General features: G+C 37.9%; 1 pseudogene; it reads right to left on the reverse strand.

The window, feature by feature from the left end:
- Positions 1 to 961: 961 nt before the first annotated feature.
- On the reverse strand, positions 962 to 15762 carry LOC133785151 (DNA-directed RNA polymerase 1, mitochondrial-like; annotated as a pseudogene).
- Between the last annotated feature and the right edge of the window lie 3372 nt (positions 15763 to 19134).

Here is a 19134-nt window from a genome sequence, read left to right on the forward strand (position 1 = left end):
TTTTTCAAATACCTATGTTTTCTAGTTTAGTTAAGCTTAAACATGAGAACTTTTGGTAATTAAAATATATCTGTTGTAATAGATTAATATACAGTTCTAGCTATGGAAATACCAGAGTTTCCTCCCATAAGTATGTACTAATTCAGCTACATAAGCTGTAAAGCATTCTAATCTATACATACCCATGTAATTCTATGTGTATATATATATGAGCCACGCATACTAAGTAATGATGGCTCTATTGCCTAGTAATACAAGTTTTATTTCCCCTAATTTGGAAATACTTTACACATCTCATCAATCTTTAAACTTTCCTAGTTTTGCTATCTCTATAATGACTAAAAGGAAATCAAAGCTCTTAAAAAATATCCCTCAGAATATGAGCCATGAAAATGGCTACTACTAGTTCTATAAAGCTATAATCAAAATCAAATCATGCATTGGCATGATGACACTACTAGAATCAGAGTCAAATTATACATTGGTATGATTTAAGTTATGAGACTCAAATATCAAGAGTGTTAGTGATCAAATTCAGTGTTTACTATAAAAAAAATAAAATAAAATGCTCAACCCAAATCTCCAAAATGATTTATCATTTCAAATAATTAGTTACCAACTATAACATTGATACTAACCAAAAGGGTATCCAAAATATGTGATTCCCTAAAATATCACAACAACGGTGAATAAAATTTTCCTTTCATTTTAAACACATCTCTCAGCAACCAAACTGTAGAAAGAAAGTTTTATGTTTAAAAGGAGCAATATATCAATTCAGTTGTGATTGACAACAATAAATCGTGATTTGAAAGAAAAAAAAAATCTATCCACATCTTCGTTAACGACACTCAAAGAAGACAAACAACAACAAAAATATAACCTAATTTAAATCAAACACAATGATCTAAGTTAAATTCTTATATATGTTTGCTTGTTTGTTCTTCAGTTCATGATTGTTCTTGGAGGATCACTTGCCTTTATCATAGGGACAACTATAAGTTGGAGATCATTAGCTCTAACTTGTAAATAGTTATTACAATCAGAGAAAGAAGCAGATACATGGCAGTTATTCCTGAGTAGACATCAGCAGGTTTGTCTCCTGCAACAAGATTTACTATAGCTGCTCCCAACTGAAAAATGACAAATAAAATATAACTTTTAGTTAATAGGAAAAAAAAATTATAAGATGCGATTTTAGAGAGTACAGATTCCTTTGATACATTATATTCAATATAATTTTTCGTACAAAAATAAAAAATAAAAAGAACATGATGCAAACTAGGTAGACAAGGATGATTCACAAATTCCAAGAAAACAGCCTTTATATTACAGCTTTTGCACTCTGTGTTTTTATTTAACTCGAATAAAAGAGATGTTGGGTACCTTGTCCCTTCCCAGGGCAGCATAATGTTGTAGCCCATTGCACGAACCATCCTAGCAAATTGAAGAAGAGGAAAATGATTAATTTTTAGTTATTCTCTGTATAATAAAACTATTATTCACATGGTATTGAAATACTAATATTCTGGTTGCCTCTCAACTATTTTAACAGCGACAAAATAAAGAAAAATACTCATCTACAACTATAGTAGCAATTATCAAGAACTCATAATCTCTAGCACATATGAGCATGAAGCTTTATGTTGCACATTGAAACAGAGGCCACATGTAATGACCCACTACTCTAGACTATTTGGACCATTAACGAAACTATACATAAAATCCTTAAAAGAACTTACATTTGCGAAAATACCATAATTTTATTAAGTAACTTATAAAAATAAGAGTTACTTACAAAGTAAATACCAAAACGGATATGGGATCCCATTGTCTTTAAAACAAAAACATAATTTAAAATAATAAGACATTACATAATTAGGGCGGAAAATACATGTAAAAAGACATAAAACCGAAACTACATCCTCGAATCGAATAACGCTCGGCCCCTTGACTCCATTCATCATCGATACACATCCTCTAAGCGTCACGAACCTTTCCGCCTCTAAAGCTTATTTTCCTGCACATAAAACAAAAAGGAATGAGCCTAATGCCCAGCAAGGAAAATCTAACACATAGTCATATACATAATTTCATAAGAAAACATAAAGACTTAACTTAATACATATAACATACACTTATTATAATGGCCATTATTACTTGGGGTCCCATAGACTAAACAAGCATATGCCCATGGGATTAGTGGGGTCCTACTAGCTAAGTAGGTCATATGCCCATAACCCATTTGGGGTCTTGTTAGTCATATGGGTCATATGCCCAAGCCTACAAACATACATACATATCATAACACATTAATAACATAAAACATATAGATAACATAAGCACATAACATATTGATTCTAGCCTATTTTCCTTACCAAAGTTACCGGGATATAATGGACTGAGTTGGGACTTTTTGGAACACTCCTAAAACCATAAGAAAGAGTGAGTCTAAAGAAAGGAGATGAAATGAAAGAGATGGAAAGACTAAACCATAAAAAAAAACATACTTACCGACTTATATGCTTAAGAGCTTCGATTTCCTAACCAAAATAAGAATGAGGTTAGGGGACTGAGTAGAAGGTTTTGAGAAAGGAAATAACATGAAATAAATGAAATAGAGTTTCGGGTTTACCTCAAAGATTTGCAAGATCAATCTAACCTCCACCGAAATACTATAGAACTCACTTCCCAAAGTGTTTGATAAGCTTATGATGTTTAAGCTTATAGTTTTTTCCCAAACCAAGTGTTTACACTCTCACACTCACTTAACACTAGCAGCTTCTGAACTTAGAGCAAATGGTGAATAATGGCTGGGTACTAGGTCCTATTTATAGAGTTTGGGAATGAAAGTATCTTGATTTTACTTGAATAAAAATAATGGCTTTTTAGGTGAAAATCATTTGAATAATCGTTCAGCAAAGGCTGAAGACTCGTTCAAAAGATGCTGGACTTTTGAAGAAGTTTGAATGGCTGAAAGGAAAAGAATTCAAAAGAGTTTGAATTCATGCTGGAGGAGGCGATATATCGCCCCCTGTAGGCGATATATCGCCTGGACCAGTATGCCCGAGGCGACCGTGCATCGTCACGTGTTTTCCGTATCTACGTGCTGCGATATATCGCCCCCTATAGCTGCGATATATCGGCATACGCTGAATATTTAAACACGAAATTACACATTTTTAGCTAAGTTTGGATGGAGTAAACAGCCTTGACTAAGCCTTCAACATATTCAAAGCTGCTGACTGACCCTATAACATTCAAACTTTACTCCTTATTAAATTTAATCCTCAAAAATACTTAATCCTTAATCACCATTCATAACATGTGCTTAAAATCCTATTGGTTGATGTCTAAACCTTATAATATAATAAATATAATCCTTAATATCAGTCATATAATCAAACCTTAGGTTATACTTAATATTCTTAAACTATAGATTAAACTTAGAAAATCTATAAGTACTACTATGAGTGTCCAAATAATTCCCGGTCTGAACCAAAAATCCATAATAACAAAGATAACACTAAACATACTATAATACTACTAAACAATTAGCTAAGTAAAGTTCTTGGACTCTACAATTCTCCCCTACTAAAAAGAATTTCGTCCTCGAAATTTACTTACCAAATTACTCCGGATACCGGCTCTGCATGTCCTCTTCCAACTCCCACGTTGCCTCGCGTTCAGAACTATTGCTCCATAGGACTTTAACTATAGGAAAGCTCTTGGACCGTAACTGCTTCATCCCCCTATCTAGGATGCTAACCGGTCATTCCTCGTAACTTAAGTCTTTTTGGAGCGCTATGGTATCGTACTTGAGGACGTGAGATGGGTCTGACACATATTTGCGTAGCATCGAAATGTGGAAGACGTTGTCACTATCGGCTAGTGCTGGCGGTAGGGCTAGTCTATACGCAACTGGTCCCACTTTGTCCAATATCTCAAAAGGACCTATGAATCGGGGACTGAGCTTGCCTTTCTTCCCGAACCTCTTGACACCCTTCATAGGAGATATCTTCAGGAAGACTTGATCTCCAACTTGGAACTCCACATCGCGTCGCTTGGTATCCGCATAGCTTTTCTGACGGCTTTGAGCAGCAAGCATACGCTGTCTAATAAGCGTTGCTGCTTCTTGAGCTTGCCTAACAGCTTCGGGCCCTAGAAGCTGCCTTTCTCCTACCTCGTCCCAGTGCAACGGTGATCGACACCTTCTTCCATATAGCAACTCATAAGGTGCCATCTCGATCGTCGACTGGTAGCTGTTGTTGTACGAGAACTCGATCAGCGGTAAGTATTTGTTCCACGATCCTCCGAAATCAAGTACACATGCGCGTAGCATATCCTCTAAAATCTGAATCGTACGCTCGGACTGCCCATCTGTCTGAGGATGGAAAGTTGTACTAAGACTTAACTTAGTACCCATGGCTTGCTGTAAGCTTCTCCAAAATCTTGACGTAAACACTGATCCTCTATCTGATACTATCGTCTTGGGGATTCCATGCAATCGTACAATCTCTTGGATGTAGATGTCTGCATATTGGTCTGCCGTATAAGAAGTCTTAACAGGCAGAAAATGAGCCGACTTGGTTAGTCTATCTATGACTATCCAAGCAGAATCATGCTGCTTATTCGTCTTTGGCAGACCCGTCACGAAGTCCATGGCTATATCATCCCACTTCCATTCCGGTATGCTAAGCGGTTGCAATAATCCTGCAGGCCGCTGATGCTCCGCTTTCACTTGCTGGCATACCAGACACTTAGATACATACTCCGCTATCTCCTTCTTCATCCCTGGCCACCAATAGACTGCCTTGATGTCATGAGTCATCTTGGTAGACCCTGGATGAACTGAGTACGGGGTATTGTGCGCTTCTTCTAGAATCGTCTTCTTAATACTCTGATCATCTGGCACGCATACCTGATCCTTATATCTCAATAAACCTTGACTGGATATTGAGAAATCTGTAGTCTTGCCTTCTCTGACTGCATCCATGTGTGCTGCTAGCGATTCATCATGTCTCTGACCATTCCGTATGTCTTCTAGCAGATTTGATTGGATAGATAAGTTAGCCAGCTTGCCTACAACCATTTCTATTCCAGCACTGATAAGCTCCTGCTGTAGTGGCTTTTCTATCCCGGATAAGGCTGCTAAGTTCCCATAATTTTTCCGGCTAAGTGCATCGGCAACTACATTCGCTTTCCCTGGGTGGTATAGGATTTCGCAGTCGTAATCCTTTACTAATTCCAACCACCGGCGCTGCCTCATGTTAAGCTCCTTCTGAGTAAAGAAGTATTTTAAACTTTTGTGGTCCGTATAAATCTCGCACCGTTCTCCGTAAAGATAATGGCGCCAGATTTTTAATGCAAAGACCACCGCTGCCAACTCCATATCGTGAGTTGGATAGCGTTGTTTATACTCCTTTAACTGACGTGAGGCGTAGGCTATCACCTTGTCATTTTTCATCAGTACGCATCCCAATCCTAACTTTGATGCATCACAGTAGACAACGAACTTGTCGTTGGGTGTTGGGACACTAAGTACTGGTGTTGAGCAAAGCTTATCCTTAAGCAACTGGAAGCTTTCCTCACACTTATCATTCCAGTTAAACTTTTGTTGCTTCCGGGTCAGATTGGTGAGTGGAGTGGCTATCTTAGAAAAGCCCTCTACAAACTTTCTATAATAACCTGCTAGCCCTAAGAAGCTTCTTACTTCTGACGCGTTCTTTGGTCGAGGCCAATCCTTCACGGCCTCTACCTTCGATGGATCTACTGCAACTCCGTCTTTCGATATGATGTGCCCGAGGAACGCCACTTGTGAGAGCCAAAACTTGCATTTCTTGAACTTCACGTAGAGTTGGTGCTCCTTCAATCGCGTCAAAATCATCCTCAAGTGTTCCTCGTGCTCCACTTCATCCTTGGAGTAAATTAAAATTTCGTCGATGAACACAACGACGAATTTATCCAAGTAGTCTTTGAAGACCCTATTCATTAAGTCCATAAACGCGGCTGGCGCGTTAGTAAGACCAAAAGACATAACCAAGAACTCGTAATGTCCATAACGAGTCCTAAAGGCTGTCTTAGGGATATCTTCTCCCTTTACCTTGAGCTGATGATACCCGGACCGTAAATCGATCTGAGAAAATACAGTCGCGCCTCGAAGTTGATCAAACAAATCATCAATCCGAGGTAGCGGGTATTTGTTCTTAATTGTTACTTTATTCAGCTCACGGTAGTCTATGCACATGCGCATACTTCCGTCCTTCTTCTTCAAGAATAGTACCGGAGCTCCCCATGGTGAATGGCTTGGCCTAATGAAACCCAAGTCTAGGAGTTCTTGTAGCTGCGTCTTTAACTCCTTGAGTTCCGTCGGTGCCATCCGGTATGGTGCCTTAGAGATAGGCGGCAATCCTGGCAAATCATCGAGAAATACTTCTGGAACTTTTTGTATGACTCGAACATCTCCAACTTTGAGTGATGTCTCCTTCTCCACATTCGTGATGCTGGCTAAGAACGCTTGGCATCCTTTCTCCATCATTCTCTGAGCTTTGAGAGATGACACTAACGGTGTGCGTAGTCCTGAAGCTTGTCCCATGAAGCACAGTTTCTAGCCGTCAGGAGTATCGAATGTCACCTTCTTGCGCCTGCAGTCGATTGTTGCGCCATGGCGTGCTAGCCAATCCATGCCTAGTATGACGTCGAAGTCTTTGATCACCAACTCTATCAGGTCTCCTTCTAGTTCCTTTTCCTCAATCTTGATTGGTACGCCTCGTACAATTTGTGATGATAGAACTACTTTGCCCGAAGGCAACTCGGTTGCAAACCTAGTTCTAAATCTTTCACTAGGTTTATCTAGTTTATCTATCATTCCTAACGAAATATACGAATGGGTGGCTCCCGAATCAAATAATACATGACATAATTTATTGAGGATGGAAACCTGACCTGTGACCACCTTGTTGCTAGCATCCGCCTCTCCTTGGGTTAAAGCAAAAACCCGAGCAGGAACCATCTTTTCGTCCTTCTTTCCTTCCGGCTTTTGCTGAGGATAGTCTCTTTTACGATGCCCTTCTTGACCACAGTTGAAACACTCCTTGGTGTTGGCGCGGCATTCTCCAGGATGCTTCTTCTGACATTTGGCACATGGCGGATATTCCACGTAGCCCGACCTATTTCCCCCATTATTTGGTCGTGCCCTTTAATTTTTGTCGGCTTGCTTGTTGTCAAGATGCCTTCTCTTCTGTCCGTTACCGTTGTTGTTGGACTGATTGTTGCCGCTATTGCTAGACTGATTGTTGTTCCGACTTGCCTGAGGTTGGCTCTGCTGTCTGGGTTCAGGCTTGCTGGCTTCTTCTTTGCTCACGTTGGCCTGCAAACTTTCTACTTCAATTGCCGTCTCAAGAACGTCGGCATATGAAGTGTTTCCCGGGTTCGCTAGTTTCACCCCCATCTCGATCTTTGGTCGGAGTCCTCTCACGAATTTGTTCACCCTCAGATAATCGGTTGGAACTAACTCTGCCGCGAACTTGGCTAAGCGGTCAAACTGACGAGCATATTCCGCCACTGTTAAATTCCCTTGCTTCAGATTGGTGAACTCCTCAACTCTCGTAGCAAGTACCGCTGAATTGTAGTACTTCTTGTGGAAGAGCTCCACAAATCGGGTCCACGTCATGGTGGCAGCATCATGGGATTGCTGGACCAAATCCCACCATATCCTGGCATCTTTCTTGAGTAAAGACGAGACGCAGGATATGCGGTCAGCATTACTGAGGTTCATGTGGGCTAGGATCGGCTCCACATTCCTTAGCCATTCTTCTGCTTCAAAGGGGTCCGTAGTCCCTTCGAAGTTCGGAGCGTGCTGCTTGCGGAACCTCTCGTACACTGGCTCCATGTGCTGTACAGGATATGGAGCGTAATTCGTCATAGGCCATCCCCCATACGGACCAACTTGTTGGGGTGCTGGGGCCATTTGCTGTGGCTGCAGCTGCGGCTGTGGCGGAGGCTGAGGCTGAAATTGAGCCTGTTGGCGTTGTTGCTCCAGAAGTTCCTTGACTTGTTGTCGCAGTTTGGCAATCTCTGCAGTGTTGTCAGCTGGCTGTGCCGGCGCGTTGCGGCGAGTAGTAGCACGCACTCCCCTTCGGCGAACTGTTGGAACCGCATTGGTCGCTGGAACATCGTTAGCGGCGTTTCCGTTGGTGCGTGCGGATCTTCGGAGCGACATCGTAGCAGAGTTCTAACAGTTGAAAGAAACATGTTAGAACTGGACCTAATAGGCTCTAAGGCAAAAACTTATTCTAAAACAAACATATCTCAGACCTATTTATTATGACTTCTTATGAAAAAAAAAAAATCATATAGGTCTTTATTTATTATTAGAGTGGTTTTCTATACTTAGAAAAACAAGTCATCTTTATTTTCTAAGTGTGTTTCTAATCATCCTATATGACTTAATTCTCAGGCTCGATACTTATCTTTGTTCCAAAGTTAACCATATTGAGGGAGGGCTGGGATCAGTAAAATCGTTCCCACTACTATGGCCCCCTAACTCTCAATAAGGAAACTAGGTTCATTGATTTGTATCCACCCTCACCGAACTCAGTCATTATTCATTTTATTTAGTATTTATTATGATTGCGAAAATAGAATCAAACTCACACATGATATTCAAATAGCATGTTTATTCATTTGGAAAACAATTTCACTTATTACAATCAAAATAAATAAAACAAACACTAAAACCTTCTAATCTAAAAATCGGGATCTTCTACATCCGATCCGTCATCTAGCATATCATCATCTATTTGCTCATAATCATCATTATCATGTGCATTGAAACGTCCTATAGGAAGGTTGGTGAGAATCCTATTCTTTTGCTCATTGGTGAATTGAAACTCAAATTTTGCGGTAAACCTAACTAAGAGGAAAATAGTATCTCATTGCTAAAGGCAATTCATCCTCCTCACGCATTTCTTCCCATATTTCTTCTAAGGCTGCTATTACAGAATGAAAATCCTTAAACAACCTAATTACTAATACATATTGTTCCATTGATCTTAGCATTATTTGTTTAGCCCCTTGAAGGCCACCTATCTCTTAGTGAAACAAAAGCAACCTTCGAGTGATCCTTTCTAGGGCTCCTATGGTGTTTCTTGGCTCCCTTATTCTTTTTAAAGCCTTAATGGCTCGGATATCTTGGTAGGTTAAAGCTCCGTTCATTCTTAATTGAAACATAAACACTAAAGTTGTTAGCTATACACATAGACAAAGTAACTTGTAACTTGTAACTTAAACACTTACTTGGCGGTCAGATTCGGAGCTTCGAGCGTGTGTATCGAGGAGAACTTCATGCGAAGGAACTGTTTTTGGCTCTGATACCAACTGTAATGACCCACTACTCTAGACTATTTGGACTATTAACGAAACTATACATAAAATCCTTAAAAGAACTTACATTTGCGAAAATACCATAATTTTATTAAGTAACTTAGAAAAATAAGAGTTACTTACAAAGTAAATACCAAAACGGATATGGGATCCCATTGTCCTTAAAACAAAAACATAATTTAAAATAATAAGACATTACATAATTAGTGCGGAAAATACATGTAAAAAGACATAAAACCGAAACTACATCCTCGAATCGAATAACGCTCGGCCCCTTGACTCCATTCATCATCGATACACATCCTCTAAGCGTCACGAACCTTTCCGCCTCTAAAGCTTATTTTCCTGCACATAAAACAAAAAGGAATGAGCCTAATGCCCAGCAAGGAAAATCTAACACATAGTCATATACATAATTTCATAAGAAAACATAAAGACTTAACTTAATACATATAACATACACTTATTATAATGGCCATTATTACTTGGGGTCCCATAGACTAAACAAGCATATGCCCATGGGATTAGTGGGGTCCTACTAGCTAAGTAGGTCATATGCCCATAACCCATTTGGGGTCTTGTTAGTCATATGGGTCATATGCCCAAGCCTACAAACATACATACATATCATAACACATTAATAACATAAAACATATAGATAACATAAGCACATAACATATTGATTCTAGCCTATTTTCCTTACCAAAGTTACCGGGATATAATGGACTGAGTTGGGACTTTTTGGAACACTCCTAAAACCATAAGAAAGAGTGAGTCTAAAGAAAGGAGATGAAATGAAAGAGATGGAAAGACTAAACCATAAAAAAAAACATACTTACCGACTTATATGCTTAAGAGCTTCGATTTCCTAACCAAAATAAGAATGAGGTTAGGGGACTGAGTAGAAGGTTTTGAGAAAGGAAATAACATGAAATAAATGAAATGGAGTTTCGGGTTTACCTCAAAGATTTGCAAGATCAATCTAACCTCCACTGAAATACTATAGAACTCACTTCCCAAAGTGTTTGATAAGCTTATGATGTTTAAGCTTATAGTTTTTTCTCATACCAAGTGTTTACACTCTCACACTCACTTAACACTAGCAGCTTCTGAACTTAGAGCAAATGGTGAATAATGGCTGGGTACTAGGTCCTATTTATAGAGTTTGGGAATGAAAGTATCTTGATTTTACTTGAATAAAAATAATGGCTTTTTAGGTGAAAATCATTTGAATAATCGTTCAGCAGAGGCTGAAGACTCGTTCAAAAGATGCTGGACTTTTGAAGAAATTTGAATGGCTGAAAGGAAAAGAATTCAAAAGAGTTTGAATTCATGCTGGAGGAGGCGATATATCGCCTGGGCCAGTATGCCCGAGGCGACCGTGCATCGTCTCGTGTTTTCCGTATCTACGTGCTGCGATATATCGCCCCCTATAGCTGCGATATATCGGCATACGCTGAATATTTAAACACGAAATTACACATTTTTAGCTAAGTATGGATGGAGTAAACAGCCTTGACTAAGCCTTCAACGTATTCAAAGCTGCTGACTGACCCTATAACATTCAAACTTTACTCCTTATTAAATTTAATCCTCAAAAATACTTAATCCTTAATCACCATTCATAACATGTGCTTAAAATCCTATTGGTTGATGTCTAAACCTTATAATATAATAAATATAATCCTTAATATCAGTCATATAATCAAACCTTAGGTTATACTTAATATTCTTAAACTATAGATTAAACTTAGAAAATCTATAAGTACTACTATGAGTGTCCAAATAATTCCCGGTCTGAACCAAAAATCCATAATAACAAAGATAACACTAAACATACTATAATACTACTAAACAATTAGCTAAGTAAAGTTCTTGGACTCTACACCACAATCACGCATATCTTAATGTATTTTCACAGAAAAGCAACCCCAATAGCATATTATTGGCATAATGCAGAACAAACTCTGTGCAACCCAAGTGCATAAAAAAACTCAATGCAACATATAAACGTCTCTGCAAATTGTGCTATAGACTCCAATGGAAACGGAGAATATGAAGAACATGCTTCTATTTCAGCAGAGACAAATAAAACAGGTACAATATTAATTAACTATCGACTAAACCTCTTCTTCTTCACTGTTGATGGCACTTATTCATGTTTTCATGGAAAAGTATTAAATTTTTACTTCTCTTGAATTAAAGTACCATGTCACAAATAGTACTAGTTTGGGCCATGATAGATCAAGTATAGACATTAACCATAAAATGAAAACTATAAGGAATGAGAAAAATACCTGGTGGACAGGCATATGTGAAAGAGTAGTCTTCGGAGAGGGGCTTCTCAATGCTTCTGCAAGACTAATACATGTTGCCAAACACTGAAAAGGATCCTCTGCACCCAGCCACCAGCGCTTTCCTTCTAAAGGCCTATCTGCCGAATCAAATACATTGTCAATATGGTTTTCGATAAATGCTACTCGACCATCGTAAGATAATTTGTCCACACCACCACCATATAAATTTGCCAAATGTATCTTCAACCAGTATAAGCCTGACTTCCCCAAAGCGCGTCCCTCTGCAAACTCCAAGATGCCTCGACACACATCAAAACCTAGATGGTTCAAGTAAGGATGCGTGGGATAAGCACAGCCTTGGAAATCAAGGTTGTGAGGATAGTAAAAACCTTCTTCATCCTTCACATAACAAAAATTACTATATCAATTCAAGCAGATCTTTTCAATTCCACCACATAAATTCTATAAATACAAGAAAGGAGAGAGAAAATTACAGCAAGTTTAAGTTAAATGTCACAGCGCTGCGAATGCCTCTCACTATTCTCCTTTTTAGCTATTTTAAGTTTCCATTTCCATTTGTGGATTTCATATTCATCTTCAGTGTCAGGTTCTTCTGGCAAAGGAACATATTTGAAAATTAATATTTTATAATACATTATGAAGGCAGTTGATGGATAAAACCCACAACCATTATGCCACAGAAATTATAACTTAAGGGTAAGATGTAAAGCTTCAGTCGAGCAATATCAGTTTCTTTTGTTCATGCGATTACAACATATTACAAACATATGTATGTTTATGTAAATTTGTGTATGTGTATAGTTCTTAAGCATACAAGTAAGCACTATATAACAGAAAAGAATCTAAATAAAATGCAACCTACATCTTCACGGCTAACCAACCCACCAAGAGAACCTCCACTAGACCAAATTCTATCTATCACACTAAGCACCCTTTTGTTCACCCTCCATTTGGTATTTCCAAGTGTATCCAGGGCCTAATACAGAGAAAAATATCAACATTAGTCTTACAATAAAATTCCAAACAAGAGGCCACTTGGAGTAGCGAACATATAAAGAAAGATCAATTTGTGAAGGCCTGTTTGTGAAGAAACTAAGGCAAAGAATTGAAGCATATTCACCAAGGAACTAACGTAACAAACTCCAACAAGGCTTTCAGACCTCTAAAACAGGTTCCAGTTGCTTCCTAGAAGTCCTTTTAACTGCTTCACATTGTTGTTTTGCTCCATGTGTCCGCATAACATATGATGGCAGGAACAAATAGGCTCCTTTGTCATACCTGCCATATAAGGGAACATTTGTTTTAATACAAAGGTTATTTAGTTTCAAAGAAAAATGTGATATTACTATTTTCTATACGAACAGTAACCTGAACTCCAAAAAACTATAAATATATATAAAATAAAATATTTTGAAATAATAAACCAATCGGCAATTATTGAATCTAAATATTCAAAGACGCTTAAATTCCATACCCTAGCCAATTATTAGGGGGGACTAGCATCGGCATATAAGGGATGACCATGTGCCTGGCCTGTAGGAGCACCAATAAAAGTTTTATGATTAGCTTGCTACTCCCTATGAATCATACTTAAGTTTCAAGTTATATAAACAATCATAATAGCACATTAAATCTACAAAAAAGAAAGAAAAATTATAAGGAGGATAATTTGAGTGCACACCCCCCCCCCCCCCCCCCCCAATAATTTCAATTATACTTACAGTTTTTTCAAGGCCTCTCCGAACAAGTGGGTCACATTCAATTACACCATATCTCCTGCTGGTCTTCCTAATCAAAGAAAAGAAATGCATACGTTACATAATAAACACAGTGGGAGAGAGATTAAGTGCACCAGAAATGAAATTTTTCTTACTGAGCTTCTTTAGTGATAGTTTTAAGGCTGCGAACAAATGCAGGGCGTATATCCGGTGGAGTATCACCTAATTGATCAACTGGAGGTTGTGTATACGTTGTTTCTGTCAATAACTGAATCAATCGGCATCCAATCTGTATGGTCCCAGAACCAATATAAAGTAATAATGAGGACAACAACAACATCACAAATTGTGAAACCAATGTTATGAGCATCACAAATTTTAACATGGGCTTCCTGACTCCAAGGTTTTGAATCATCTTGTTACTTTACTATTTCCCTCACTTGCTGCACCTTCTGCTTTTTTACCAACAGTGTAACTTTATTTCTTAGTTTTTGTTGGTCCTTGTTAATTGATATCTCTTTTTCAATGCTTATAGCATCAAGCTCACCCTTAGGTTCCTTGTCATTTGTATTTTTATTTGTATCATTCTTCTTATTCTTCTTCTTATTCTTCTTCTTCTTCTTCTTCTTCTTCTTCTTCTTCTTCTTCTTCTCAAAAAACTTTTGTATCCTAACCTGAGTTCTTGTAATCATATTCTGTCAATGAAGGTTAATAGATTTGAGAGTCACCAGCTCTTTTAGCTCTGCTTATCTGACTCTATTACATAGTTAGCAGCTACATGATTTTCTTTAACAAATACTCGCAAATAATCAAAAAAACATCACAGCTAGGTGTATGCTTATACTATAACCTTCTATAGTTCTACTAATCATGGCAGACTATAGAGACAACAAATCTCCTGTGTTAACTATGAAAAATACAAATAGTCCCAGAAAATGAACATCTAAAATCATGTCTGACAGAAAACCATGTCGCAAACTTGATTCTTTAACTAACAAATCGATAATTGAATTGTTTCAACAAATTTCGTAGTAATGTAAGCAGGGTGGGATACACATTTTAAAAGTTGCTACAGAATAACACCTAACCAAACAAATGAAAGATAAATGTAGACATGAAATACTTTCTTGCATACTGAGAGATTATGCTTAAGAACAAACGAAAATGAAAACTTAAAGCAACCCACCTCATTTTCAATAGCTTCACCAATCTGGCAAGCTGCTTGGACTACCCTGACATTACCAACTGTTCCACTGTTAGTCATTAGTAACCCCATCAGCTTGTGCATTGAAATAACATCCATCATGTCCGTTGACAAGTGATAATAATATGGAGCATAAGAAGGTTTGCTCTTCTTTTCCCGGCACATCTCTTGATCAGCAACAATGGCATTCCGCAAAGGCTCAAACCAACCAAGGAACAATGACTTCACATAAGGCAAATTGGGTACAATTTTCTGCTCACACATGTCTGTTAAAAGCTCTTGGTACCCTTTGGCAGCCTCTTCCCACGCCTCTGTCTCCATTTTTATCTACTGCCTCCTAAGAATGTGGTATTTCGTGATTCCCATTCCTGCGACCATTTTCTTCGACCCCTTAAAGTAGGAATCCACCTTGTTATCCTTATCCATCTCGTCTAACAACTCCTGAACCTCGTCGGAACCCGAGGAATCATCCTCAGCATCAGTAGAAGCAATGGCCATGGAAACACTTGCGTCACCTTTAAAACCATAAGTACCAAAAATGTTACTTGACGAATTCAGCAAACTGGGTTGTCCCAAAATGTTATCCTGAGACAATATTATCCCAAATCGATGAAAACTCGGTATTGGGAACCATGAATTCTCAGTAGCCCGAGTTGTATCTGGCCTATATTTTCTAAGAAAATTAGTATCTCTAGGAGAAGTGGAAGAAGAAGAATGAATATGAGAATCGAAAAAGAGCTTAAACTTCCTTGAAGTAGCTCTCTTGGAAAAACTCCTCCGCGTATTTATGAAAGAGAAGGGGTAGAATTAAATGATCAACTGAAAGTTGAGAATCAGGGGCAAATATATCATATTTCTGGGCAGCTAAAGAGGAAGATTTGGAACATATTGAGAAACAAGAGTTTGGAGAGTACAATTGAATTTTGAAGCGAAAGGGAGAAGAAAAATGGAAGTGGTAATTTTTTATTTGATCACACTTGGTCACCATGTGGAGAGAGTGCTCCTCTGGCGTGGTGTGCTCTAGCAGCTTGCGCGAAGGAGAGAGGGTAGAAAGACTCTGGGAGAGAGAGAGTGAGAGAAAGATCAATGGAGAGGGAACTGAGAAACCAAGTGTGACAGAAAGAGGCAGAGGCGTCATTAGGGATTGGGTTTTGAGAGAATAGGGCTGGGCAGAAACCGAGTGGGTTTCCCTCCATTTTAACTTTACCCAGCATTTTTTTTTTGGTTTCCCTCGCTTTTAACTTTAGCGCCTTCTAACTTTTTAATTTACCTATTATAATACTTTTCCAATTAGCTTATAATTATGTATTATAGAAAGAGGTATTTGGTGTAGTGAGAAATTCAAAAACAAAAACAATATGGGTCAAGAAAGATAACTCTGTTTGTTTGGCTACATTTACCTGTCATAAAATGCATGCATCTAGTTCATGGTACTTTGATAGCGGTTGTTCAAGACATATGACAGGTAATGCCAACATACTTACCAACTTTAAATCCTTGAAGTGTGGAGTAGTAACATTCGGGGATGGAATGGCAGGAAATATTTTTGGTGAAGGAACTCTAAACATTGAAGGGTTACCGAAACTAAAAAATGTGCTTCTTGTTGATGGGTTGAAAGCCAACTTAATTAGCATAAGTCAAGTTATCACATGTCATGCATCTTCATCAAGTTTTAATAATACTGACTTGTGGCATGAAAGACTTGGACATATAAATTTCAAAACTTGAAAAAGATTGCTAATGCAGGTCTCATCCGTGGAATACCCAAGCTGGGTAAAGAATCGCTTGGTAAGTGTGAATCGTGTCAATTGGGAAAACAGTTGAAAATTTCCCATAAAGCATTATCTGATATTAATACATCAAATGTGTTAGAATTATTTCATATGGATCTCATGGGTCCTATACAAGTTGAAAGTATTAATGGTAAGAGATACATTTTTGTATGTGTGGATGATTTTTCTAGATTTACTTGGGTAGATTTCTTAAGAGAAAAATCAGATACATTTGAAGCTTTTCAAACACTATGTACAAGACTTAGAGTTGAAAAAAATTGTAACATTGGAAAGATTGTAAGAATATGAAGTGATCATGGTAAGGAGTTTGAAAATTCTGTTTATGATGAATATTGTAAATCTTTTGGAATTTTGCATGAATTTTCTGCTCCCAAAACCCCTGAACAAAATGGGGTAGTGGAACGGAAAAATCGTACTTTGCAAGAAATGGCCAGAGTTATTCTAAATAGCGAAAAACTCACAAAGAAATTGTGGGCTGAAGCAATTAATATAGCTTGTTACATAATTAATCGTGTTTTTCTGCGTCCAGGTACAAATAAAACTCCTTATGAAATCTGGAAAGGTAGAAAATCCAATGTTAATTATTTTCATGTATTTGGGTGTCTATGTTACATTCTTAGAGATCGTGAGAATCTGGGCAAATTGGATGCCAAAAGTGATGTGGGAGTTTTTCTTGGATATTCCACCAATAGTAGGGCTTATCGTGTTTATAACATGAGACCCAAAACTATTATGGAATCAACTAATGTGGTTGTAGAGGATTTAAAAGAATTTTCTGAGTACTCCCACGAGGAGGAAACTGACAGGTTCTTTGATGTTCAACATCATAAAGAAATGGCAGATCTGACAGCATAACCTTCGAAGGCGACCACAGCTACTGATGATGTATCAGACGTTGATTCTGTCGAAACAACAACTGGACAAACAGAGAAGGAAAATCCAGTTATTTCCTCTGACTCCATTCAAAAAGAACCATCAACCAGAGTAAAAAAGAATCACCCCTTTGATCTTATTTTGGGAAATCTTGAAGAGAGTATGGTCACTCGAAAGAGGTATGTAAACTTGGTTCAATTTGTTTGTTTTACTTCTACATTGGAACCAAAAAATATGAAGGAAGGCTTAAATGATGAATCATGGATCAATGTTATGTAACAAGAGCTAGATCAATTCATAAGGAATGAGGTATGGATCCTTGTCCCTAGACCGAGTCATACTAATGTTATAGGTACAAAGTGGATATTTAAAAATAAAACTGATGAATTTGGGACCATAATAAGAAATAAAGCTAGACTAGTTGCACAGGGGTACACTCAAGTTGAAGGAATTGATTTTGATGAGACATTTGCCCCTGTTGTAAGACTTGAATCCATAAGATTATTACTAGCTATTTCATGTGTTCTTGGTTTTAAATTGTTCCAAATGGATGTATAATTCGCCTTTTTAAATGGACTTTTGAATGAAGAAGCTTATGTGGAACAACCCAAAGGGTTTGAGGATCCTTACAATCCTAATCATGTTTTTAAATTGTAAAAAGCTTTGTATGGGCTGAAATAAGCCCCACGGGCTTGGTATGAGAGACTAACTCCTTTTTTGGTCTCAAAGGGGTACAAGAGAGGGGAGTAGACAAAACACTTTTCATCAAAAATGTTGATAGAAATATTATGATAGCACAAATTTATATTGATGATATAGTGTTTGGTTCTACTAATGACTCTCTAGTGCAGGAATTTGTTAAACAAATGCAGGAAGAGTTTGAGATGAGCATGGTAGGAGAACTAATTTTTTTCTTAGGACTTCAAGTGAAGCAGTCAGACGAGAGAATTTTCATTTCACAAAGCAAGTATGCAAGAAATTTAGTGAAATGATTTAGACTTGATGCATCTAAACCTACTAAAACTGTAACGACCCAAATTTACTAATAAGGCTTAAGGGCCTTGATTAGTGTGCCGGGTGGGCATAATTGGAATATATGTGATTTAATGATTAAAAGTATGTTATATGACTATTTGAATATTTGTGATGCATGACTATGTGTATTAGTATGCATGTAAGCCCTGATTAGGTTAGAAGGGCATAATCGTAGTTTTGGCCCGTTGAGGGCATAATTGTGTATATATATATATATGTGATAAATTATCGAGACCACATTATTATGTGGATATATTTGTAATATGTGACTCGAGACGATCCTAGTGAGCGATTTAGCGGAAAAGTCATTGCGAGGATTTATACCCGGCTCGAGGCGAGCCTAGGGGTATTTCTGAGAATTTAGAGAATATATTGGGGTCAATTTTAACATTAAGGAATATAATTGGTGATTATTTAGGTATCGGGAAGTAAGTGGTAAATAGTAGAGACACTCAAAGAATTAGCGGGAATTGGGTGAAATGACCAAAATGCCCCTAGGTTGATTTAAAGGCTTAGGGATAAAAGGGAGGGTATCTTGGTCATTTGAGTTAAAATCTGGGATAAGTATAACTATTTCTTTATGCCTTAGTGGGAAAAGTCTAGAGTCTGAAGGAAAGAAAAGAAGGAAAAGGAAAGAAAAGGAAAGGAAAGGGATTGGAAGTCTATTTTCTCTCATACGGTTTAGGGATTTCTTCACCATTTCTTGGGGTCTTTTGGAGCTGAGGTTCAAAGGAGAGCTAGTTCAAGCTCAGCAGTTTGGTTCCTGAGTTACGCTTGAGGATTAGCAAAGGTTACTCATCAATTTGAGG

Source organism: Humulus lupulus, chromosome 6 (assembly GCF_963169125.1).
Source record: "Humulus lupulus chromosome 6, drHumLupu1.1, whole genome shotgun sequence".
NCBI lineage: Eukaryota > Viridiplantae > Streptophyta > Magnoliopsida > Rosales > Cannabaceae > Humulus > Humulus lupulus.